The sequence below is a fragment of the Orcinus orca genome, chromosome 17, assembly GCF_937001465.1.
Source record: "Orcinus orca chromosome 17, mOrcOrc1.1, whole genome shotgun sequence".
NCBI lineage: Eukaryota > Metazoa > Chordata > Mammalia > Artiodactyla > Delphinidae > Orcinus > Orcinus orca.
In genome coordinates this window covers 39722909-39749680 of record NC_064575.1, presented here as the reverse complement: position 1 = coordinate 39749680, position 26772 = coordinate 39722909, and the positions used below count along the sequence as shown (strand labels likewise).

The following is a 26772-nucleotide window of genomic DNA, read 5'->3' as shown; positions in this document are numbered from 1 at the left end:
CACCAGGGCTGTTTCAGTGTGATGCAATGGTGAGCTGAGCCTCCACCCCTTTGCCTTAGCAAAGAGACTTTCAAAGGTGGTGCCTGACAGGCTAGTTAACACTGGGCTGCCCTCACACAGTCGTGGGGTCCAATGGTGGGACTTAGCCTCTGTCTCTCCCCGACATCAATAAGAATAGGATGTTACAGGTTGGAGGGAGTAGGCACCCCACTAACCCCCAACACATGGTGTCAGTGAGACCCAATGGGGTGCTGAATCCCCATAACCGTCCTGAGGCAGTAAGACAGAATGAGATGGCACAAGCAGGGCTAGTTGGCAGTTCTCTTCCTCTTACCCTGGTGTCAGTGGGGCCAGCAGGTAGCTGACCCTCTACCCACATCCGGCATCAACAAGAAGGAATGAAGTGGGAGGAAGGACAGCAAACACTTCACTTCTCCCCTCCCCTGGTGTCAAGAAATGTACTGGGGAGATGAACTTCCACTCCTACTAAAAGGCAACACAATGATATTAATGTTCCCACTTTTGGGGGGAAGGTGTCAGAAGGGCCAATAGGATAGCTGAACTTCTACTTGATCTGTCTTCAGTGAGGCAATGTAAGTGCCCACTTTTGCTGGGGTATTGACAGTAGGGCCCAATGGAAATCTGTGTGTAACCCCTCAGTCCTCATACTACACCTCCAGTAGGATGACTTCCTTCTAAAAAGTAATAATAAATTAAATGGGATACAGAGTCATATAATAACTCACAATGTTTAGAATACAATTGAAATATACTCATGGCACCAAGAACCAGGAAGTCACAGAATAAATGAGAAAAGACAATAAACCTACACCAGCACTGAGATAAAACATCTATTGAAATTATCAGACAAGGATTTTAAATAAGCTGTCACATAAATGCTTCAATTAGCAATTATGTGTTCCTTGACAGAAATGGGAAAAATAGAAAATGTAAACAAAGAACTAGAAGTTATAAGAATAAAAACAAATGAGAACAGTAGAACTGAAAAATACAACAATCAAAAAACTTTGCTCAAGAGTAGAGTGGAGATTACAAAGCATAGAATCATGAACTTAGAAGAGATCAATAAAATGTCCCAAATGTACAGAGAAAAATAGACTGAGAGGTAGAGATGGGAGAAAAAACAGGATCTCAAGAACCTGTAAACAGTAACAAAAGCACTAACATTCATATCATCAAAGTTCCAGAATGAAAGAAGAGAGCAAGTAGGACTGACAAAGTATTCAAAGAAATAATGACTAAAAAGTTCCCAATATTTTAGAAGACATAAGCACAAATTCAAGAATCTGAGCAAACCCAAAGAGGAATAACACAAAGGTATCCTTGTCAAGACGCGTCATAATTAAACTTCTGAAAAGTAGAGACAAAAAAAATCTCGAAAGTGCACAGGCAGAAACAATGCATCACTTATTGAGAAACCAATTCCAATGACAGCATATTTCTTGTCTAAAACTATGGAGTCAGAAGCATTGACATAACATTTTTCAAGTACTAAAAGAAAAGAACTCTCAGCCACAAATTCACACTTTTTATATCCACTTTCTTGTTTGACTTATATTAATGGACTACTAACTCATCTTTCTATATCCGGGCCTGCCATCACACTTCTCCAAAAATCGAGTCACTGTATTTCCAGAGTGATCTTTCTGAAAAAGAAACAAATTTTTCTTATAAAAATACCTGATTGTGTTATGAAACTTTTCTCTCTTCTAAGTTACCAGGTAAAATCCTTCAATGGATTCCCATCTTTCTTGGAGTAAAATCTCCCATCCAAACTCTCTTTGTCCTTTTGGGCTGCTGTAAGATTATCCTGCAGGTTGGGTGGCTCATAAACAACAGGAATTTTTTTTCTCACGGTTCCGGAGGTTGCAAGTTCAAGAATAGGGTGCCAGTATGGTCAGATGAGGGCCCTCTTCTGAATCACAGACTTCTCATTGTATCCTCACATGGCAGAAGAGCTTAGGGAGCTCTGTGGGGTCTCTTTAATAAGAGCACTAATACCAAAATCATTTCCAAAAGGCCCCACCTACTAATACTATCAGCTACGGAAATTAAGATTTCAACGTATGAATTTGGAGGGGAACACAAAGACTAGACCATAGAACTCACTATACATACATGGACCATGCATGATCTGGCTTCTACCACCCTCTCCATTGTCTTCTTTTCTTACAATCCAGTGAGCATTTCCTTTTTTTTTTCTTTTTTTTTTTGTGGTACGCGGGCCTCTCACTGTTGTGGCCTCTCCCGTTGCGGAGCACAGGCTCCGGACGCGCAGGCTCAGCAGCCATGGCTCACGGGGCCTAGCTGCTCCGCGGCATGTGGGATCTTCCCGGACCAGGGCACGAACCCGTGTCCCCTGCATCGGCAGGTTTACTCTCAACCACTGGGCCACCAGGTAAGCCCCAGTGAGCATTTCTTATACTGATTATGAATGGAACTCCTTTCTGCACTGATCCTTAACCATTCATTTTCTGGCAACCATGAATTTATCTTCTCTTTTCCTCAAAAATTCACCCTTCATTCATATTACATATCCATTTCAATTGCCTTCTACAGGAAGCCCTACTGATATCGCCCATATACTACTGTCCACAGCATGAATTAAGGTCTTACCGTGTCTTCCTATAGCACTCTGTAATAATTTTTACAGTAACTATGGATTTTCTTATGTGAGTGTCACAATACATTGAATTCTAGGTGGCACGATAATGATTTTAGTAACAGTAACACTGGTGCCTAGTTTAACCCATAACATACTTCAGGTGTTCAATAAATGTTTGTTGAATGAATGAATGTTTGAATGAATGAATGGTCAATTTGAACTCTTAATCATGTTACTTTTCAAAAATCCGTTACAAGATACCCACAGTTTTCCAGAAGATTAGGGACTTAGGATCTTAAACTTGATTTAATAGAGGAAATTTTTACTCATACATCATGCTTAAATACCTCAAAGTAAAACCATAAACCCAGGAATTTAAGGTTATCCATTTGGACTTTCAAGCCAATAATTAATATCTCCTGCCCTGACTGTATTAGATGGTTTCAATGCTCCACTCATATCTCCCCAGCACTCATCATTCCAGTATATGCTGATAGGATCATGCTGCCACCTGCAATTATCCACCTTAGGGCAGGCCAGAAGTGTGCAGGAGTTAATGTATCTGGGTGTAGCTTTCAACCAAGGACAGAGGGGACTGGAAGATAAGTACTTCAAGTTTCTCACCGATTCTTGGGATAACTCTGAGACATGTTCTGTAGAGTTTCACAGAACTCCCCTGAAGTACTGGCAGCAGTTCCCTGCAGGAGTAATTTATTCAGTAATGCACCTCTGTTGGCTTCCTTCCATGCCTCCATATTCAGTTCCCACTCCACTTCTGAGTTTTCTGGAAGCACCTCCCAGATGAACAGTTTGCATTCAAATTATTTCCTCAGGTTCTGCTTCTAGGGGAATTCAATTGATAGCCTCCTAACGACCCAGTGCTCCTTACAGAGCCGTCACTGGTACAAGTACCAAGGCACGGCACATTACGTATCACTCCTCCTAAATCCTAATATTTTTAAACAGATAGGAAAGAGCATGACTTTGAAGAGAAAAAGAGTTTATATGAGGATGGCCAATGGATAAAGGGAAGGAGAGACAGTGCCATTTGCTTTCCATTAATGATAGTGTGTAATTTATGGGCAGATGGTCTAACAGGTGTGACTATAATTTGAGGAGCCTGCTCCCTTGGTTACAGAAGACTGCTATTGTTATTATTATGGAACCACAACCTCATGACTTTATTGTTTCACTTGATGTAGCCTTTTCCTTTACCCTTAAATCTTTCTACATCACTGAATTGCAGCCAATAGATTTATTTTCTCCCTATGGCTCCATCACAAAAAAAGACACACATGTGCGCGCACGCGCACACACACACACACACACACACACACACACACACAGAGTTTTGTGTATGCCAGTGCTAGAAAAGACAAGCTCATGGTGCATGTATGCAATGGATATTGTACATTACAGGTCTCTGTGAAATAGTCTTCTGCAGGTTCCTATGTTTATTTTATGAATAATTAACTTTAGTAAAGTTAATTTCCTGAAGATCTTGATGAAGACTGAAGAAAGGAAGTAAATTGTAAAGAAAAAGACTTAGAAACTTGCCCTTTTTGCCCTCTCTTTGTGTCTTAATGAACAAAGGATAACTGGGCCTTTTTTGAAGTCTTTGCTTGAGTTGAAGACACAAAATGCAACCTGTACTCTTATCATAATATGTTCAGTTTATGAGCACACAAACTTATAAACCGTGAATTTCCCTAAAGTTATTATACCATTTAGAAGATGTTTGCTTGGACATTTACTTAAAACCAAACAATTGAGGTCTATGTGTCCAAATAATTTCCTTCTCTCTTGCTTGTCACCATTTCAGTTTCCTGAGTTTCTGGGAAGGCCTGGTTTCCCCAAAGGAATGATTTCTGGTAGAAGTCTGAAGGTCTGACCCAAGAAAAAAACTCCAGTATAGCCAATGAATTGAGGACAAGAAGGTTTCCAATCAGGTAGGAACATTTAATCTCATACATTACAATCATCTTAAGTAAGGTGTGCTGATAGCTGGATATGGTTTAACTGCTTGGAAAAAGATGCATATATATTATATAACCTACCCCACAAGGAAGCTGTTCTCAATTCCCTTAGAGGGTGTGGTGTTTCTCAGAGAGTGCCTTGGGGGAAAATGAATACAATAACAGTATGATGCTTCTTTTTTTTCATTTTTAGCGCATTGTTGCCAAGTACACTTGGTGATCTTGGTGTCTGTGGTTTAATCCCAGGAGGTTAGACATGTGGAACAGCACATTAACCCTCTTTAGTATTTTCTCCCAAGACAAATCATTTTTATACGTTGTCTCCATGGTCTTCTAGTTGCTTATCAAAATTAAGCATCAAGTCTTCTAAGTGAGCAATAGCCCCAGTCAGTGTGAGGAAATCAGCTTGGTTCTTATTGGGGCACAGCTTCTTGGTCTTGGCACAAAGTGAGTTCACATAGGGAGTTAGAAGGAGGAGAATGGGGCATGCGAAAGGGGAGTTCTGTGTTCTCATTTACCTATGCATGTTGAAACTCCACTAACAGCTTTATTTTCATTAGCAATTTGTGATAAAATCTTAGGGTAGGGCTTCCCTGGTGGCACAGTGGTTGAGAGTCTGCCTGCCGATGCAGGGGACATGGGTTACTGCCACGGTCCAGGAAGATCCCACATGCCGTGCAGCGGCTAGGCCCGTGAGCTGTGGCCGCTGGGCCTGTGCGTCCAGAGCCTATGCTCCACAATGGGAGAGACCACAGAAGTGAGAGGCCCGCGTAACGCAAAAAAAAAAATGAAAAAAAAACATGCAGTAAAGATATGGAGACAGATAAACCAAATTAATATGGTGAGTATACATTTTATATTATTCTGTCATAAGTATTTCATGTTTTATATATTGTCACATCCTTTTTTATTATTTTTTATTTAAGTATAGATGATTACATTAATTTCAGGTGTACAACATAGAGATTCAATATTTTATAGATTATACTCCATTTAAAGTTATTACAAAATAATAGCTATATTTTCCTGTGCTGTACAATATATCCTTGATGCACATTTACTTTATATGTAGTAGTTTGTAGCTCTTAAATCCATACCTTTATCTTTCCCCTCCCTCCTTCCTTCTCCCCACTGGTATCTACTAGTTTATCTATATCTGTGAATACGTTTCTATTTTCTTTTATACATATTCATTTGTTTTATTTTTTAGAGTCCACATATAAGTGTCAACATACAGTATTTGTCTCTCTCTGTCTGATTTATTTTACTAAGCATAATACCCTCTAGGTCCATTAACATTGTTGCAAATGGCAGAATTACATTCTGTTTTCATGACTGAGTAGTATTCCATTTTATACATACACCACATCTTCTTTATCCACTCATCAGTTGATGGACACTTATTTTGCTTTCATATCTTAACTATTGTAAATAATGCTGTCATGAACTTTGGGATGTATGTATCTTTTTGAATTAGTATTTTTTTTTTCTTCAGATATATATCCAGCAGTTGAATTGCTGGATCATATGGTACTTCCATTTTTAGTTTTTTGTGGACCTCCATACTGTTTTCCATAGTGGCTGCACCAGTTTACATTCCCACCAACAGTGTAAGAGGGTTCCCTTTTCTCCACATCCTCACCAACATTTGTTGTTTGTAGACTTTTTGATGATTAGCTGTTGGGACAAGTGTGAAGTAATATCTCATTGTGAGGGCATGTTTTAAGTCAAATAAATGCTTGGGATGATTTGGGTTTGTATTATTCAGTTTGTTGTCATAACAAAATACTACATCCTAGGAGACTTAAAAAACATGAATTTAATTTCTCACACTTCTTGAGGCTGAAAGTCTGAGATCATGGTGCCAGTATGGTTGGGTTCTGGTGATGACCATCTTCCTGGCTTACAGATAACCAAATTCTCACAGTGTGTCCTCACACTGTGGAAGCTCTGTGCCTGTCCAATTTCTAGAAGAGCATTAATCCTATCATGGGGGCTCCATCCTTATGACTTCATATAGAGCTAATTACCTTCCAAAGACCCTACCATTTAATACCATCGTGTTGGAGGTTAGTGCTTCAACATATGAATTCGGGGGGGATACAAACATTCTTTCCTTAACAGATTTATTTTATTGCAAAATCCAAAAAGCTTTTCATTTGAAATTGAACACCACTTATAGCACTACATGTAAATTATTCCTAGAAATCATTATGTCAGTATTGTCCAAAATGAACCTATATAAAATTATCTGTGGTGCTTCATTAAAATGCAGGTTCACAGATGCAAAATCCATGTTTTTACAAGCTCTTACTCACATTAATATTGGGCAACTATTGCTTTATTTATTTATTTTAAAGGATTTCTTCATCTTTTTTTAATTTGAATTTTTGAATTTTATTTTTTTATACAGCAGCTTTTAATTATTTATCTATTTTATACATATTAGTGTATATATGTCAATCCCAGTCTCCCAGTTCATCCCACCCACCCTCCTTGGTGTCCTTACATTTTATTCTCTACATATATGGCTCTACTTCTGCCTTGCAAACTGGTTCATCTGTACTATTTTCTAGATTCCACATATATGTGTTAATATTCAATATTTGTTTTTCTCTTTCTGGCTTACTTCACCCTGTCTGACAGTCTCTAGGTCCATCCACATCCCTACAAATGACCCAATTTCATTGCTTTTTATGACTAGTAATATTCCATTGTACCACATCTTCTTTATCCATTCATCTGTTGATGGGCATTTACATTGCTTCCATGACCTGGCTATTGTAAACCGTGCTGCCAGGAACATTGGGGTGCATGTGTCTTTTTGAATTATAGTTTTCTCTAGGTAAACACCCAGTAGTGGGATTGCTGGGTCATATGATAGATCTATTTTTAGTTTTTTAAGGAACCTCCATACTGTTTTCCATAGTGGCTGTATCAACTTACGTTCCCATTAACAGTGTACAAGGGTTCCCTTTTCTCCACACGCTCTCCAGCATTTATTGTTTGTAGATTTTTTTATGATGGCCATTCTGACTGGTGTGCGGTGATTGCTCATTGTAGTCTTGATCTGCATTTCTCTAATAATTAATGATGTTGAGCAGCTTTTCATGTGCCTCTTGGCCATCAGTATGTCTTCTTTGCAGAAATGTCTATTTAGGTCTTCTGCCCATTTTGGGATTGGATTGTTTCTTTTTTTTAATATTGAGCTGCATGAGTTGTTTATATATTTTGGAGAATAATCCTTTGTCCATTGATTCATTTGCAGATATTTCTCCCATTCTGTGGGTTGTCTTTTTGTCTTCTTTACAGTTTCCTTTACTGTGCAAAAGCTTTTAAGTTTCATTAGGTCCCATTTGTTTATTTTTTGTTTTAATTTCCATTACTCTACGAGGTAGGACAAAAAAGATCTTGCTGTGATTTATGTCAAAGAGTGCTCTGCCTATGTTTTCTTCTAAGAGTTTTATAGTATCCAGTCTTACATTTAGGTCTTTTAACCATTTTCAGTTTATTTTTGTGTACGGTGTTAGGGAGTGTTCTAATTTCATCCTTTTACATGTAGCTGCTGTTCAGTTATCCCAGCACCACTTATTGAAGAGACTGTCTTTTCTCCATTGTATATCCTTGCCTCCTTTGTCATAGATTAGTTGACCACACGTGCGTGGGTTTATCTCTTGGCTTTCTATCCTGTTCCACTGATCTATATTTATGTTTTTGTGCCAGTACCATACTGTCTTGATTACTCTAGCTTTGTAGTATAGTCTGAAGTCAGCCAGCCTGATTCCTCCAGCTCCGTTTTTTCCCTCAAGATTGCTTTGGCTATTCGGGGTCTTTTGTGTCTCCATACAAATTTTAAGATTTATTATTCTAGTTCTTTGAAAACTGCCGTTGGTAATTTGATAGGGATTGCATTGAATCTGTAGATTGCTTTGGGTAGTATAGTCATTTTCACAATATTGATTCTTCCAATCTGAGAACATGGTATATCTCTCCATCTGTTTGTGTCATCGTTGATTTCTTTCATCAGTGTCTTATAGTTTTCTGAGCACAGGTCTTTTACCTTCTTAGGTAGGTTTATTCCTAGGTATTTTATTCTTTTTGTTGCAATAGTGAATGGAATTGCTCCTTAATTTCTCTTTTTGTTCTTTCATTGTTAGTGTGCAGGAATACAAGAGATTTCTGTGCATTAATTTTGTATCCTGCTACTTTACCAAATTCATTGATTAGCTCTATTAGTTTTCTGGTGGCATCTTTAGGATTATCTATGTATAGTATCATGTCACCTGCAAACAGTGACACTTTTACTTCTTGCCAAATTTGTATTCCTTTTATTTGTTTTTCTTCTCTGATGGCTCTGGCTAGGACTTCCAAAACTATGTTGAATAATAGTGGCAAGAGTGGTCATCCTTGTCTTGTTCCTGATCTTAGAGGAAATGTTTTCAGTTTTTCACCATTGAGAATGATGTTTGCTGTGGGTTTGTTATATATGGCCTTTATTATGTTGAGGTAGGTTCCCTCTATGCCCACTTTCCAGAGAGTTTTTCATCATAAATTGGTGTTGAATTTTGTCAAAAGCTTTTTCTGCATCTATTGAGATGATCATATGGTTTTTATTCTTCAACTTGTTAACATGGTATATCACATTGGTTGATTTGCATATTTTGAATAATTCTTGTATCCCTTGGATAAATCCCACTCCCACTTGATCATGGTGTATGATCCTTTTAATGTGTTGTTTGATTCTGTTTGCTAGTATATTGTTGAAGATTTTTGCATCTATGTTCATCAGTGATATTGGTCTGTAATTTTCTTTTTCTGTAGTATGTTTGTCTGGTTTTGGTATCAGGTTGATGGTGGCCTCGTAGAATGAGTTTGGGAGTGCTTCTTCCTCTGCAAGTTTTTGGAAGAGTTTGAGAAATATAGGTGTTAGCTCTTCTCTAAATGTTGGGTAGAATTCACCTGTGAAGCCATCTGGTCGTGGACTTTGGTTTGTTGGAAGATTTGTAGTCACATTTTCAATTTCAGCACTTGTGTTTGGTCTGTTCATGTTTTCTATTTCTTCCTGGTTCAGTCTTGGAAGGTTATACCTTTCTAAGAATTTGTCTATTTCTTCCAGGTTGTCCTTGGCATAAAATTGCTTGTAGTAGTCTCTTATGATGTTTTGTATTTCTGCAGTGTCCATTGTAACTTTTCCTTTTTCATTTCTAATTTCATTGATTTGGGTCCTCTCCCTCTTTTTCTTGATGCATCTGGCTAAAGGTTTATCAATTTTGTTTGTCCTCTCAAAGAACCAGCTTTTTGTTTTATTATCTTTGCTATTGTTTTCTCTGTTTCTATTGCATTTATTTCTTCAGTTCCTTTTGATGTAAGTTTAGGTTTTTTATTTGAGATTTTTCTTGTTCCTTGAGGTAGGATTGTATTGTTACAAACTTCCCTCTTAGAACTGTTTTTGCTGCATCCTCTAGGTTTTAGATCATCATGTTTTTGTTGTGATTTGTCTCTAGGTATTTTTTGATTTCCTCTTTGATTTTTTCAGTTATTTCTTGGTTATTTAGTAACATATTGTTTAGCCTCCAAGTGTTTGTGTTTTTTTACTTTTTTCCCCTGTTATTTATTTCTAATCTCATAGTGTTTTGATCAGAAAAGATGCTTGATATGATTGCAATTTTCTTAAATTTACTGAGGCTTGATTTGTGACCCAAGATGTAATCTATCCCGGAGAATGTTCCATGTACACTTGAGAAGAATTTAATCTGCTGTTTTGGGATGGAATGTCCTATAAATATCAATTAAATCTTTCTGATCTATTGTGTCATTTAAAGCTTGTGTTTCTTTATTAATTTTCTGTCTGGAAGATCTGTCCATTCCTGTAAGTGAAGTGTTAAAGTCACCCACTATTATTGTGTTACTGTCGATTTCCTCTTTTATGGCTGTTAGCATTTGCCTTATGTATTGACCTGCTTCTATGTTAGGTGCATATATATTTATAATTGTAATATCTTCTTCTTGGATTGATCCCTTGATCATTACATAGTGTCCTTCCTTATCTCTTGTAACATTCTTTATTTTAAAGTCTGTTTTGTCTGATATGAGTATTGCTACTCCAGGTTTCTTTTGATTTCCATTTGCATGAAATATCTTTTTCCATCCCCTCACTTTCAGTCTGTATGTGTCCTTAGGTCTTAAATGGGTCTCTTGTAGACAGCATATATATGGGTCTTGTTTTTGTATCCATTCAGCGAGACTGTGTCTTTTGGTTGGAGCATTTAATCCATTCACATTTAAGGTAATTATTGATACGTATGTTCCTATTACAATTTTCTTAATTGTTTTTGGTTTGCTTTTGTAGGTCCTTTTTTTCTGTGTGTTTCCCACTTAGAGAAGTTCCTTTAGCATTTGTTGTAGGGCTGGTTTGGTGGTGCTGAATTTTCTTAGCTTTTGCTTGTGTGTAAAGTTTTTGATTTCTCCATCGAATCTGAATGAGATCCTTGCTGGTAGAGTAATCTTGGTTGTAGGTTCTTCCCTTTCATCACTTTAAATATATCATGCCATTCCCTTCTAGATTCTAGAGTCTCTGCTGAGAAATCAGCTGTTAACCTTATGGAAGTTCCCTTGTATGTTATTTGTTGTTTTTCTCTTGTTACTTTTAATAACTTTCCTTTGTCTTTAATTTTTGTCAGTTTGATTACTGTGTGTCTCAGCATGTTTCTCCTTGGGTTTATCCTGCCTGGGACTCTCTTCACTTCCTGTATTTGGATAGTTATTTCCTTTCCCATGTTAGGGTATTTTTTGACTATAATCTCTTCAAATATTTTCTCGGGTCCTTTCTCTCTCTTCTCCTTCTGGGACCCCTATAATGAGAATGTTGGTACATTTAATGTTGTCCCAGTGGTCTCTTAGGCTGTCTTAATTTCTTTTCATTGTTTTTTCTTTATTCTGTTCCATTGCTGTGAATTCCACCATTCTGTGTTCCAGGTCACTTATCCATGCCTCTGACTCAGTTATTCTGCTATTGATTCCTTCTAGTGTATTTTTCATTTCAGTTATTGTATTGTCCATCTGTTTTTTTGTTCTTTAATTATTCTAGGTGTTTGTACTTTAATTCTTCTAGGTCTTTTTTCAACAATTCTTGCATCTTCTTGATCTTTGCCTCCATTCTTTTTGAGGTCCTGGATCATCTTCACTATCGTTATTCTGAAATCTTTTTCTGGAAGTTGCCTAGCTCCACTTCATTTAGTTGTTTTTCTCGGGTTTCATTTTGTTCCTTCATCTGGTACTTAGTTCTCTGCCTTTTCATTTTGTCTGTCTTTCTGTGAGTGTGGTTTTCGTTCCACAGGCTGAAAGATTGTAGTTCTTCTTGCTTCTGGTGTCTGCCCTCTGGTGGACAAGGCTATCTAAGAGGCTTGTGGAAGCTTCCTGTTGTGAGAGACTGGTGGTGGGTATAGCTGGTTGTTCTCTGATGGGCAGGGCTCAGTAAAACTTTAATCTGCTTGTCTGCTGTTGGATCGGGCTGAGTTCCCTCCCTGTTGGGTTTCTGGCTTCAGGTGACCTAGTGCTGGAGGCTACACGCTCTTTGGTTGGGCTAATGGTGGACTCCGGGAGGGCTCATGCCAAGGAGTACTTCCCAGAACTTCTGCTGCCAGTGTCCTTGTCCCCGTGGTGAGCCACAGCCACCCCTGCCTCTGCAGGAAACCCTCCAACACTAGCAAGTAGGTCTGGTTCAGTCTCCTATAGGGTCACTACTCCTTCCCCCTGGGTCCTGATGCACACACTACTTTGTGTGTGCCCTCCAAGAGTGGAGCCACTGTTTCTCTCAGTCCTGTTGAAGTCTGCAATCAAATCCCTCTAGACTTCAAAGTCTGATATTTTGGGAACTCCTCCTCCCATTGCCAGACCCCCAGTTTGGGAAGCCTCACATGGGGCTCAGAACCCTCATTCCAGTGGGTTGACTTCTGTGGTATAATTGTTCTCCAGTTTGTGAGTCACTCACCCAGCAGTTATGGGATTTGATTTTATTGTCATTGTGCCCATCCTACCGTCTCACTGCAGCTTCTCCTTTGTCTTTGGATGTGGGGTGTCTTTTTTGGTGAGTTCCAGTGTCTTCCTGTTGATGACTGTTCAGCATTTAGTTGTGATTTTGGTGCTCTTGCAAGAGGGAGTGAGTGCATGTCCTTCTACTCCACCATCTGGAACCAATCTGGGCAACTATTGCTTTAATTGTTAAAAAAGAAAAATTCAGCAATCAAAAGACAACATAATGGAAATACATTGAAAATGCATATTTATTTAATAAAGAAGTAATTATATAATTATTTGAACATTCAAATTGTTACATACTTAATGTGAAGGTATTAATAACAATATAGTACTGACTACATTTTTAAGGCATCCAATAAGCCACTGTTGTTTAGTTTTATTATTGCATCTTAACTACAAGGTGAGTAATAATAGTATTCTCAATGTTAATATGTGGAAATTGAGATTTATATGAATTAACTCACCTAGATAACAAATAGAAGATCAAGCACATGAATTCATGATGATATAGATCTGATTCTATTTCATATGCTTGGAACCAGATGGACAAGAAAGTGATTGAAGTTATTTTGAGATCTCAAAAAAAAGTTTTGCATAATTAATTAAGTTATCCTTATTATTTATATGCATTTTTATATTTCATTGTAACGTATTACCATCACCCAAGACACAACTTCAAATTTGCAACCTTGAAATATGGTCTTTTGGTGACTGGTGCCAATATTTTGAAATTTAGCATCTTGAGAATCTGTGGGAGAGTAATGACTTTAATTTTCCATAGAATCAACAGATTTCTTTGGTCAACCAACATAAATACTGAAATTTGCAAATTTCTTGTAGGCTAGATCTAGCATATATTTTCTTCTCATTCGAGAAATACAAAGAGGAAGTGACTGAAATTTTTGCTTTTATAAATTCTGCCTATGGTATGCAGAAATTCTATGTGGCAATAGTAGTTTCAGTTGTGACCTCCCATGCTTTGATATTTTAGACTGGAGTATATCTTTTGGAGCCTCGGTTAGAAATCTGAAACCCTCATTATTTCTGCATTTGTTAAACTATGTCTTTTGTTCCACTTGCAGACCAAGTAGTTGGCTTTGATAAAACTTGATCTACATTCAGAGATCTGCTCTGATCTTGGCTTTCTAAATGGTTCATCCTGGGGCACCCTAGAATGTTTGAGAAGATACTTTTAACCGGCTTCTTTTTTTTTCCTTTTAGCTTGGCTGTTTTCATTTATATACCTGAAACTTTTGAAGTTTACATTTGCTCTAAGACTGAAAAAGTTTTGAAAAGCTTTGTATTCATGTATTTGGCATGATTTTCATGAATTAATGCTCTTATTTCAAATGTATAATTTTATTTAATAATTTCTTATATATATATAGAGAGATCTAGATAAATCTATATCTGCATATATGTGTGTCCATGTCTTATAAAGAGAATTTGCTGTCTTAAAACAGAAATACTGGGTATGTTTTACCTATGTTTACTCACAATGTTTTGTCAAGATCAGAATTTAAAAGTGATACTTCTGTATCTGTTCTCTTTGAAAATATGTTCATTGAGGGATGTAGCCTGAGGGCATCTTGAAAACACAGTTTATTTTAGGATTCCACATATAAGCAATTCATGGAACTAAAAAATAAACTATAGTGTTATTTTTGTATTCTCAAGCCACTTTCTGCATCTCAACTTTTAATTTATTGGCATTCATGAGATTAAATTAGTGATGCTAAATCATGCCTTAAACACACACACACACACACACACACACACACACACACACTATATTTACATCATTCTTCTGTGTCTTTATATCTACTATGCATTCCACTAAAGCACCTAGAGGATAAAAATTGAAATTACTTTTCCTAAATTGTCTATCCAGCTTGCATTCTACTTTCCCAACTCTTTTGGACATTTTCAATATTTTTCAGATTCCCACCAGTACCTTGAACCCAATATGTGTCAAGTGAAATTCTTCTCTTTCTCTCTCTTTTTTAAGTGTGATCCCAGAAGTCTCACCAAGAGATGGTGTTGATTCTTCTCAGTGCAAGAGGTAAGTTGATTTCCCATGGAGTTCTCCTGTATAAATCAATATTAGGGTCTACTTGGCACCTTTTGAATTTCCTTCTTTGGTTTTGGTAACAGGAACCTACCTGAATACAATTTACTTAGACTTACATGTAGAGGTGTTTATGAAAATAGACCAGTCAGATCTCATGCTCTGAGGAACATAACTGTCCAATGATACTAGTTGCTGCCCCTGTGGATTCACCACTGCACTAACACTGAGACCATATATTCTATGTCCTGTTCCTAGCCAATGACCGAGCACAGAGGAAGTCCTAAGGTGGACCCATTTCAGTGAAAAGCAGGGCTCTTCCAAGACACAACTTTGTCTTGAGAGCACTCAGCTACCCAACCCCAGCATTCTTCAAATTGTACTGTAATCTGCGACATGTCCTACAATAACCTTCATTCCAATCACCATTTTCTTACACGAGATTGATATTTATATCATAAGCTGAAGATTCTTTCCCCTTTCTTCTGCTGCCCCTCCATCCCACTTTCATCTCTAATCCCATATTGACTTCAGCATCTTGGAGAACCCACACTAATGTAAATGGAAAATATAGTTCAAGAAAACTGGTGGTAAAGTGAGGATTTGAGATTGATTCACTATCTACTGTGCTGGTGAAAAGTACATCATTCTGACTAGTTTTGGGGCATAGACAGTTCCAAACACAAGATTATTACCCACTAACTAAATATTTCCCTGTTTAAGATGCAGGGAAATAAACTTGTGGAGGGAAATATCCTTGAAGTTATAAGTGATTCTGGCGTTTGTAAGATATGGTGGGAACTATGACTATAAATAGAGCAGAGTTGTTTGTTACTGCTAATCTGTATTGACTCTTTGTGGAGGGATAATGAGAAACAAAGGGCAATTAGCAAGCAGTTAGAGACCTCTTTAGTAACTTACAAAACAGCCCTTACCTCCAACAGTAAAGGCTGAGCAGTATACCAAAGATCTGTCAGAGTGGAGATCAAGAGATATTTGAATACCCTGACAAGGCAGATCTTAACACCTTTGAACCTGAAAGTAGGGATGGAACTTCTGGAGGAATGTCTGAGAATATGACTCTGCAGACTCCTGAACACTATGAGTTTAAAGAGATGTCCCACATTTTTTCATCCAAAGCTAGCACTTCTCCTTTTGGAAGACGTTGCAAAAGCTTGTCTACCATAAGGGACTTGTGACCTTTCAGTAGCTTCCAATACCACTTTTGCTGGCCCACAAGCTGAGGACTAGTTTAAATCTCAGCATAACTTGGCTAAGGATGTACAAGGTCTGATAAAAGAGAAAAGAGATTACATATTGGAGAAATTGCAAAAATAGCTAGTGAGTACAAGAAGGAGTCAAGGAAGCAACCCTGGAATTGGATTTTAATGGTGTTGATCAAGGAGTCTGGAGTTTAAGACTGGCTAAGTCATGACCCATTGACTTGGAAACACAATTTCTGGCTTTAGAATGGCTTTCTAAAGACATGGATAAATCACCACCTTGGAGGCAAACTCTGAATGGACAGAATGCTGTCCTTCCAGATGTAGTGTTTGCACTAAATCAGAGCACATGCTTTATATGGCACCATGTCCCCAGTAGTTCCAGGAAAATTGGGACGATCAGTAGGTGTACAGAAAAGTCACCATAATGGTAGGAGTAATCAATCTTGATCAGTAAGAGGGATTAGGGCTGTTTTTACAATATGCAGTCAAGGAGGAAACCATATGGAACACAGGTGACATACTTGAACACCCCTTGATACTCCCTGGACCCATGGTAATAGTGTCCAAACATACTCTGAAGACTTGGCCTAAGAGCTGTCTAATTGACAAGAGCTCAGAACCTCAGAAATGAAAGTTTGAGTCACCTTGTCAAGATGAAGTGATGGTGCGAAACAAGGCTTTGTGAATAGTTCCATTTTTCTGCAGTGTCACAGCTTTCCAAGCAAAGATTACTAGAAATCTGTGTAAAGCAGGGGTCTCCAACCCCCGGGCCATGGACTGGTATTGGTCCGCAGCTGTTAGGAACCAGGCCTCACAGCAGGAGCGAAGCTTCATCTGCTCTTCCCATCTCCCCATCTCCCCATCGCTCGCATTACTGCCTGACCCCCCCCCCCCATCCGTGGAAAAATGGCCCTCCACGAAACCGGTCCCTAGTGCCAAAAAGGTTGGGGATCACTGGAAGGATAATTGGATGGTAAACAGGCTTTGGGAATTACAGATTATGCATTGCTCAAGTGCCATTTGCTTGCATTCTAATGTAATAAATCTGGACTCCACTTTTTTATCTCCCCCAGAGCAGAGCCATTTGATTAAAGTTAGAAGCAGCATAAAGGGGACTTGTTTATGCTGTACAGTCCAAGTCTCTCATCTCTTTCTCTCTCTCTCTCAGTTGCTCCACCTCTCAGAGAGGAGGAACATCAGAAGTGCCAGCCACCCTACATAAGCTCCAAGTCTCATCCTTTCAAAGTTCCTTTCCTGTAGTGCAACTTCTGCACATTCAGATGATCTCTGGTCCATTTTATCAGGTCAGTTGTATTTAGAACTGGTACTGGAGAAAGGGCAAGGATGAGTACCAGTTGTAGCCCTGAGACCACTTGCAAAGAGAGGGACTGTTATTCATCTCACTAACCTTCCGCTTTTAAGGTTCTCTTTGGGAAGATAAGCCCATAGGAACCATGGTGGAGCTGAGCCACCAAGCATCATGGAGAAATAGATATATGTAGCACAGGGATGGACTGGGGTAACCTTAGAAACATGACACTCAGATCTCCTATTACAGGGATCATGATTGACTGATGGCTCCAGTTACTATTACCAGCACAGGACAGAGCCTGGTGTGGCCAAGAAAGCGGGCCATTCCTGTGAATACAAGACTGCCCCAACAGGTGAGTTTGGCTCTAGGATGCCCCATTGGCTTTGCCAAACCTTTCTTGGAACTGCAATGTAGTCTGAGACTCTTCTTATTCATTCTACCTTCCTTTCCTCTGTCCTTCCATGGATATCAGATCTACATCATGTTTTGAAGGTTCTCCTTTCTTTCTCAAGCTCCTAGGTGTTAACAGATCTCTTGCAAGTCTGATCCCTTCTTACCATCTGCTTTCCACAAATGCAAAATTACTCAGAGTATAAATTTATGGAGCAGCTCCAGGGAATCCAACATGATCTTCTCTTATGCACCTGATGGCACTCAGGAAACATTTCTTAAACACTTTCTGAGTGAACATTTGTGGGAGTGTGCATGAGGCCAAAGATTAGCAGCCATCATTTATTGCTCTTGCTACATTACTATATTTTCATCTTTTGTACTAAGTAAATGTAGCCAGCCTGTATGGACAGAGGCAAGAAAAAGAAGGACTCTTTATTTTAACAGTGAGTGAAGATAGCAGTTGACTCTATAGATGGATGCTGAGAGTTGTATTCTATAAAGGAAAGAAGATTGACCCGTGTGGACAATCATTTGTCACTTAGTAGCATAATGCAGAAACATTTCCCTATAAATAAATGTACACATAAGTGTAGTATTGTCAATCAATCTGGTTTTTTCTTGTTTTTAGAAAGCATAAGGGATTTTCCCTCTGATTTGGTTGAGAAGAAAAGGAAAACGAAAGAAGGCAAAATAAAAACCCCAAACAGTTACTAAGCAGTTTGCAGTGACTGTTTAATATTACTACGGAACAAATTATTTGGGGGGAGCTTGTAATCTACTCTGGGAATTTGTTCATAGATACATAACATACTCATGTATCTCACGCTGCTGTTTACACTGAGTAAGCTATTGATTAGAACCTCCAAAATTCTCTCAAGTTTGGATACTCATTGGTGTCACATGGGGAGTTTTAAAAATACCCATGCCTCAACCACACCTCTAGAGACTCTGCCTCAATTTCTCTGGATGAGTCTAGGCATTAGTATTTTTAAAACTTTCTTGGATGTTTCTAAAATGCAATTAGGATTAAAACAATTGGTAACATGTAAAAGAGAGAGAGAGAGAGAGGGAGAGAGAGAGAAAGAGAGAGAGAGAGAGAAACTGAATATTCCATCCATTTTCTAGATCAGTGGAAAGTTGTATATTCACCTGAACTGTTTGCAGAGGTGACAGTAGCAATTATGTTGCACTAGGAAGGGTTCAGAGGCATTTCCTTGTCATGTTATTTCTTCATCGACTAGTTCACGTTACACTTTATCTCAGTCTAAAGACCCATGCCATCTCCTTTAATTGACTACATTCAAAGCCTCAGTGTTGGTCTCACTGTAACTCTGTCAGGGTCTTTCAGCCTAGATTACTCATGGTTACAGGCTTTAAAAATTATGGCTTTTATTCATATCCTTTGAAACCATATTCTTAAGTGGTTAGTAATTTTATTTATACTTTTTTAAACTTCTCTTTTTCAATGAAAGAAGTATCGCATTGTGTGTCAAAAGAAATTTATGGAAATAAACCTGACCAAATAGTAAGTCAATGCTCTGGATTAGACCGCAGGGCCCATTCTGCTGCTAACTCACTGAGGCATGAGGCTAGGGTATGGCTTTGATGCCCTTCACGGCCTCTTTGGATTAATCCTTAGCCTTAATGCCTTAAGACTCAGTGAGGTGCAACATACCAATTCCCACATGTCCCGTTTCCCTTAGTGATGGGTTAGTTTTTGATTCATCATTTCTGCAAGTATCGTGTCAAATGGGTCGATAAAACATCAATGTTAGGACAGTTCATGTCCCGGTGGTCAGCTAGTGCCCACATGCTGAGAATTAAGTGGCGAATCACTACACAAATGTCCCAAGACATAAGAATTAGGCTGTATCGACAGGTTTCTCAGATGAAGCAAAACAATAATTTCTCACCTGCTACATTCCATTGCTGGATTGCTCAGTCATTGCATAGAGACTTCTGCTAACAATTAATACAGTCATAAAAAAGGGAAAATAACAGGGGGAAACATGCACACAAACTGAAAGCAGATATCTGCATGCTGTTGTCCCACAAGTTTAGATCAACCCCACGTCTGCCTGGAAACTTGTAAATAGCATTCATAAGTGATGTTATCATATAAAGTGTGGTGGGGAAATCACAATGGTGCCTATTTGTACATTCTGGAATTAATATCTATGTGCAGATAAGAGAACAATTAAAATACACGAAACAAATGTACACAGGGGAAGGTAAGAACTGAACATGATCCAAATATGTCATACTGTGGAAACCTTAGGGAAATAAAGTTTTTTGGGATACTGGCAGACAGCATAGCTGCTGGAACCAGGATTTTGAAGTCTTGCAGCTTGGAAATAATGCTTTCAGTTAATAAGGGTGTGTGGGTGGAATTAAACACACCACTCCCACTACTGTAGTCAGAATTATGTGCCTCATTTCCATGCACGGTCCTGAAAATAATTCTTGCAACTTCTTTTATGAGAATACTTTTGAACAAACCATGGTAGCATCAAATGATATCAAGATAAAACTTCTGTTGCTGCGTGCTCATCCTCTTACATTATAAATAGGTTTAGATATACACACAGGCATCAGGAACACTCCAGTGTGTTCCAAGAGAACAGACTTTAGCCAAGTGAATCAATTTTAATTTTAGACCCAATGAACATCCTTTGAAGACTGCCGAGGTTATTAAAAGGCAACAATACTACAACAAGCGGTGTTTTCACAAACTAGTGTTTCCTGGTTTTAGGAATGTGTTGTGCAACAATGTAGATACAAGGCCAGATATAGTCTAAGTGATTTAAATCTTTTGTTTATGTATTTCACAATATAGGGCAGCAGACTTAGGTGTGTGTGTGGGGGACAAGTCTCACATTTGAGGCACAATTAAATGCACATGTAGTTTTTTTTTTAACATCTTTATTGGAGTATAATTACTTTACATTGTGGTATTAGTTTCTGCTGCATAACAAAGTGGATCAGCGATGTGTATATTTATATCCCCATATCCCCTCCTTCTTGCTTCTCCCTCCCACACTCCCTATCCCACCCCTCTAGGTGGTCACAAAGCGCCTAGCTGATCTCCCTGTGCTATGCGGCTGCTTCCCACTAGCTATCTATTTTACATTTGGTAGTGCATGTATGTAAATGCCACTCTCTCACTTCATCCCAGCTTACCCTTCCCCCTCCCCGCGTCCTCAAGTCCATTCTCTACATCTGTGTCTTCTTCCTGTCCTGCCCCTAGGTTTTTCAGAACCTTTTTTTTTTTTTTAGATTCCATATATATGTTAGCATACGGTATTTGTTTTTCTCTTTCTGACCTACTTCACTCTGTGCACTATTCAGTGTACTTTGATTTATAACAGAGTAGATTTCAAAATCAAAAAGTTTATATTATCAAATGTGTGTGTTTCTGTGTGTGTGTGTGTTGGAGAAAAGGGAGTTCAGGTTTGTTTTAAGAAGTCTGGTATTTCTTCACAAATAAATTCCAGTGAAATTAAATCACATGATAAGTTTTATAGATAGTTTTAAAAGAAAATAAAAAAAATTAAACACAAGGCAATTTCTAGACACAGTTTCCAAATACCCAAAGACATGCATTTTCTTTTGAGAGAGATAAACCAAATGGATTAAGCTCATTGAATAGTGTAAGGACAAAAGTTTCTGTCACAAATTGCTTTAAAACAATACTTTCCCATGTTCACTTAACTTTGTAAAATTGTTAATAAGTAAATAAGAATAGTACCACTCTCAGTAGTGAAAAGACATTTTTAGATGCCCCTTGGTAAGGGGCGCCATCAGAAAAACTAACAAGAAGAAAAAAATAAAACCAAATATATTACCCCTATAATAAATCATTTTCTTCTGTGATCTTCGTTCTGTAGCAACTGATGATTAATAATAAATTGTTTTGTATGCCATCATGAGAAATACAACTTTCTCACATTCTAACAAGTCTTATTTGACTTAAAATGGAAATTTTATTATACTGGCATGTGGTATGGCCTTCAACAGACCATTAGTAGAGCTGTATTTGTAATTTAAAAATATTTCTGTTAGTAATGGAAGGGCCATAAATATTTGTTTTCAGTCAAGAAAGAGGGCAGTTAGTCACCATAAGAGAAAGAATGACACATTGAAAGAAGATTTAATTCTGTAACACCTATAGGACTTGTATGAAAATCATTATCCCCCAGCTTCTTGCTGGGAAGATTTGGAGAAAAGACTTTTTGACTGTGATATTTTCTATTCTCCTGTTATTCTCAGGGTTGATAATTCTAAATAGAGGAGAGTGCTCCTTCTACCAACGACAAAACTGTGACAAAGGTGACGTGCCACCTGGTCTACATAGAGGTACACGGAGTTGCCACTCACCTGTTCTTCCTCCATCCCTGTTATGCCCTTTCTCAGCCCTGCTCCCTAAGCAGAATTGTCTCTGAAACATAAATTCATTCATCCTTCCAGGGACTAAAGGTCACTTCTCCTCTGGGCTTTTGAGATTTTAAGAAATGCACTTAGCCTATTTGGCTTAAACTAAAACCTCAAAGTGACTTTCAGAAATAAAGGGAGTGTCCAAGTGAGTGTGTATATGTGTGTGTGTGTGTGTTTGTGTGTGTGTGTATGTGTGTATGTATGTATGCATGTGTTATTTTGGGCACATTGGAAAGTTCTCTTGAGATGTAACACGCAGTATGGAGATTACACACTATTCTGTCTCTTTAGGAGGATAGTCCTATCTTTGCGAGGTCCTCAGAGATCAAAACTGTTTCACATTCACACTATATTTTGCATCCACATCATTAGAAAACCATAACACAAATAAATCTTTAACTATTCGTAAGTGTTCTTCAAGATTTCCTTATACTAATTAAGATCTCACAGTTGTTCCGACAGTTACTCTTTTCCAGGGCAACTTGTATATTTCACGTGCTCAGTATTGATTTTTCTTTTTTTTTTTTTTTTTTGTGGTACACGGGCCTCTCACTGTTGTGGCGTCTCCCGTTGCGGAGCACAGGCTCTGGACGCGCAGGCTCAGCGGCCATGGCTCACGGGCCCAGCCGCTCCGCAGCATGTGGGGTCTTCACGGACCGGGGCACAAACCCGTGTCCCCTGCATAGACAGGCAGACTCTCAACCACTGCGCCACCAGGGAAGCCCCTGATTTTTCTTTTTTTATTAGATACGTGATGTGACTGCATGTTATGCTACATTTGGCTGATATCATCCCAAGATGTGTTCATGGGGTCCACCCTCCTGATTGCATAAGGAAACCAAAATTCAGTGATAAATCAGCTTTGATAATAAAGAACACAAAGAAAAATGATAAACACAAGTATTATTGGCTTTAGTAGTTGGTCTAATATTGGGAGCTGATCATGTCATAATAAAAATAGAAGTTAAGAATCATTAACTGTTGCAGTAACCGGGGTACCTAAAACCCCTCTATAAGGGGAAACTGCTCTATAAGATGCTCTATAAGCAGCTGCTTTATAAGATGGAAACAGACATTCAGAATCCACAGTATATTCCTTGTCTTCAGGTGCATCCTTATCTAAAAAAGAATCCCTAAAGATTAAGAAGGACAAATTCTATATTTGATTTCGAAGCCTGTTTTGAGATGTGTGCATTAATGGCTCCTTTTGAAATAAGATCATCTACTCCCTCCCCTCCATTGCTTCTTTTAATCTTTCAAGCTCTTACCATATACTATTTTAACCAGTGGGTGAATGTAGAGGTATAGGAAATATGCATATGATATTACCTTCATAAATTCACCAATCTTGTGCAAAATAGGGTGCATAAGCAAATAATTTTATTACAAAGTGACAATTTCTTCCAGAGGAGTAGTAAAAGGTCCTCTGAAAGCATGAAAAGGAAGATATTCTATGATATTTCAGTTGATTTTTGAAGGATCAGTAAGAATTTTTACAAGCAGAGGTAGAGATAGGACAAGTCAGGCAAATCACGTAGATATCACGTTTCAAAAGCTGTAAGAACTTCATGTGGCTGGAGAATAAAGGTGAATAACAAGGGGCAGAAAAAAAGTGGTTAAAGGTAACCATGATGAGATAGGTAAGAGTCTAGATTGAACAAACCATGTCTGTGTACAAAAGTAGTTTGGACCTCACCTTACATACAAGAAAGGGTTTTAAAACATATTTGTCATATTTGTGTCTCGTGGATGTGCGTAGATGGGTAGAGGATTAGATGGGAAGAGAGGAATAGAACAATCAGTTTTGATTGAGTTGAGAACCTTACTCCTGTTTTCATGTGTGAGACTCAGCCTTGAAAGAAACTAAGTAGCAGACTGTCAGATTTGTATTGATCAAATGTGAAAGCATGCGAGATCTGCATACCCTTTGGAGGGCTGGCTGACACTGTGTCTGCCTTGCACATGGTAGAGAGTGTACAGCCAAAATATTGAGTGATTCTCATTCCTTGTGGTTCATTAAGATAAGACAAAAAGGGGTGAGACTCACATTTTCAGCTCCACATCTCTAATAGAGAAATGTCAATGGCTGGTGGCAAATTGGAATGACAAAAGATTACCCCTTTTTTTTGTATTTCCAATGGAGATGCAGCGTATGATAAAAGTGTGTGTATAATCTAGTGTCAAAATCCAGAAAAATAATTCCAGACCCAGTTTAGTGATATTGTCTACAATTCTCTATGTTAGTCTGACATAAAGATTCTTTCTAGTGTCAGGGGGAGTGTCTCATGAAAAATTATAATACGTGTAATATAGAATCATCTAAAAGAAGAGGCACACTACTTCGCTGATTATTTGAAGGGATGTTTCATAAATAGACAATTTAATAGGAATGAACAAAACTCCAGTGGCTATTTGAATTATAATATTTTCTTTTAGGGTGGAAATAGTTTAGTACGGTATGTGGCTGGCCAAGACATTGCACCTGAACTGAGTGTGTAAGCCTCTAAGTCAACTAATTCCAAAAAGGAAAAGCAGCAATATATTATTCATTCATTCATTCACTTATTTTCTACTTCCTCAGAATTGCCATTTTAAATAGCTTTACAAAGCACTGTGGATACAAAGTTAATAAAAATAATGACTCCACTCTTGAGGAATTTTCAGACTAGCAGAGATAAAACATAGACATGCAAACAATAGACTGTAACACAATGCAGCAAGTACAATGGAAAGATGGAAACAATTCTGTCTAGGATCCTCCAGGAAGGGTTCACAGAAGTGATATCAGAATTCTGTCTTGAAGTGTGGATGGCAGTGAGCCAGGTTTAAAGGGGAAAGTCATGCTAACAAAGAAATTACAGCTAAAAAATGTAACTAAGAAACATATTTTTAAAATCTTAAGGTATAATAGAATGACACTTTCAAAAACAACGATAAACAGTAGGTAACGGATACATCTGAAATCAGTAAGCAACTTGGAGCTCTGTCTTTTCAGGCCATGCTGGATAGTCTACTGCATTTTGCCAAAATCAATAAGAAAGTAAAATCTTTCATTTCATTCAGTGGTAAAATTTCTCCTCCTTAATGCCATGATTTTCTTCCATCATACACTCATTTTTAATAGCAGCATCAATAGAAACACTGTTTTGGATATAATTATATAAAAACACAATATTGAGAGCCTGCCAATTATATATTTAAAATTTTAGTTTAATGGAAAATAATTACTGGACTTCGAATTTCATCTCTTGAATTAGATTCTTAATGTTGTTTCTTAACAAGCATACAAATTCAAGCAACCTATTTACTGTGTTCTTAGAACCTTAATTTAGTAATGTTTAGAAAGGAGGTAATTTCCCTGAAATGGAAGAGACAAATGCTCACTGGATCATGCTTTACATTGAAAATGTAAAATGCTATAAATGTGAATGTGGCATTATTATAATAATGATTATCTGTGATATCAATGCTTGTCTATTGAGGTAGAAGTAGAATGAATGTCCTGTTAATGAGAAATATATTCTGCTTAGCTTTGCCTTTTGGAAGAGAATGGGGGACTCTTAAGCAAAACTATCTATTTTCTTATCTTAGGCCTACTAATTACTAGTCATGTGACAATCAGCTTACCTTTCTGAATCTCAGTGTTTCTCATATGTAAATTGTCAGCGGAAATAGCTAACACCTATACATGTAATATCTTTGCATTTACAATATGATTTTGCATATAATAGTTGGGTAATTTACAACAAGCATATTAAGTTAGCAATTGTATAATCCCCATGTTTCTGTATTAAAAACTGAACCTCAAAAAAAGTGTATCACTTGTTGGAAGCCACAGTTTAACAGCTCAGGGAGAAGAATTTTTACTTCTCTCATTTGTTCTTATATCTTAGGTTCTTTTTTTTTTAACATCTTTATTGGAGTATAATTGCTTTACAATGGTGTGTTAGTTTCTGCTGTATAACAAAGTGGATCAGCTATACATATACATATATCCCCGGGGATCTTGCCTCTCCCTCCCACCCTCCCTATCCCACCCTCTAGGTGGTCACAAAGCACCGAGCTGATCTTCCTGTGCTATGCGGCTGCTTCCCACTAGCTATCTATTTTACATTTGGTGGTGTATATATGTTCATGCCACTCTCTTAGGTTCTTTTTAAATACCATGTAGTTGCCTTACTGAATTCTAGTTGCACTACATTTCTTCAGGGCTGTGAGGAGGACCAAATGAAATAATATATTGAGTCTAATTAAATTAATGCCTATGCATAAGGCACTGTTACTGTTTTCACATTAGAAAATGATATACTTGTGCTTATTTCCATGTATATATGAGACTTTTCATATTCACTTTAAATTATATGGTTAATATTTTATTCCCCCAAATTATAATATAAAATAAATGTTATTCTGGAATTTTTATGCTGATGATTTTTTGTAAGTATAGAAGATTTTAATTCTATTCCAGATACATAAGATAAGGCAGCAATGCCTTGCTAGTTTGAGTGTTTTAGGAAAGAAAAAGCCCATTCAAACCACAGTTCCTCCTAGTTCACACACTTAGGCTCTGTTTGCTTAGGTTTCATTATAAGCTATGGCATCCTCAAAGAATTAGCTGTGCGCAAGGAAGAAATCTTCATTCCCTGAGAATAATCAACTGAATCACCCTGGGATAGGAAAACAGGAGTGAAACAAGGATT

The 26772-nt window shown here is 37.8% G+C and overlaps 1 long non-coding RNA gene across 5 annotated transcripts in view; it reads left to right on the top strand.

Moving 5' to 3' along the window:
• Positions 1-26772, top strand: part of LOC125960276 (uncharacterized) — an 87088-nt gene that overhangs the window by 43931 nt on the left and 16385 nt on the right. For 4 of the 5 annotated variants that reach the window (XR_007472581.1, XR_007472580.1, XR_007472582.1 and 1 more), the window contains exons 2-5: positions 4449-4575; positions 14648-14701; positions 17102-17237; positions 17492-17597. This is a non-coding gene — a long non-coding RNA (uncharacterized LOC125960276). The remainder of the gene's footprint in view (positions 1-4448; positions 4576-14647; positions 14702-17101; positions 17238-17491; positions 17598-26772) is intronic. The other variant, XR_007472579.1, reaches the window with a different exon arrangement.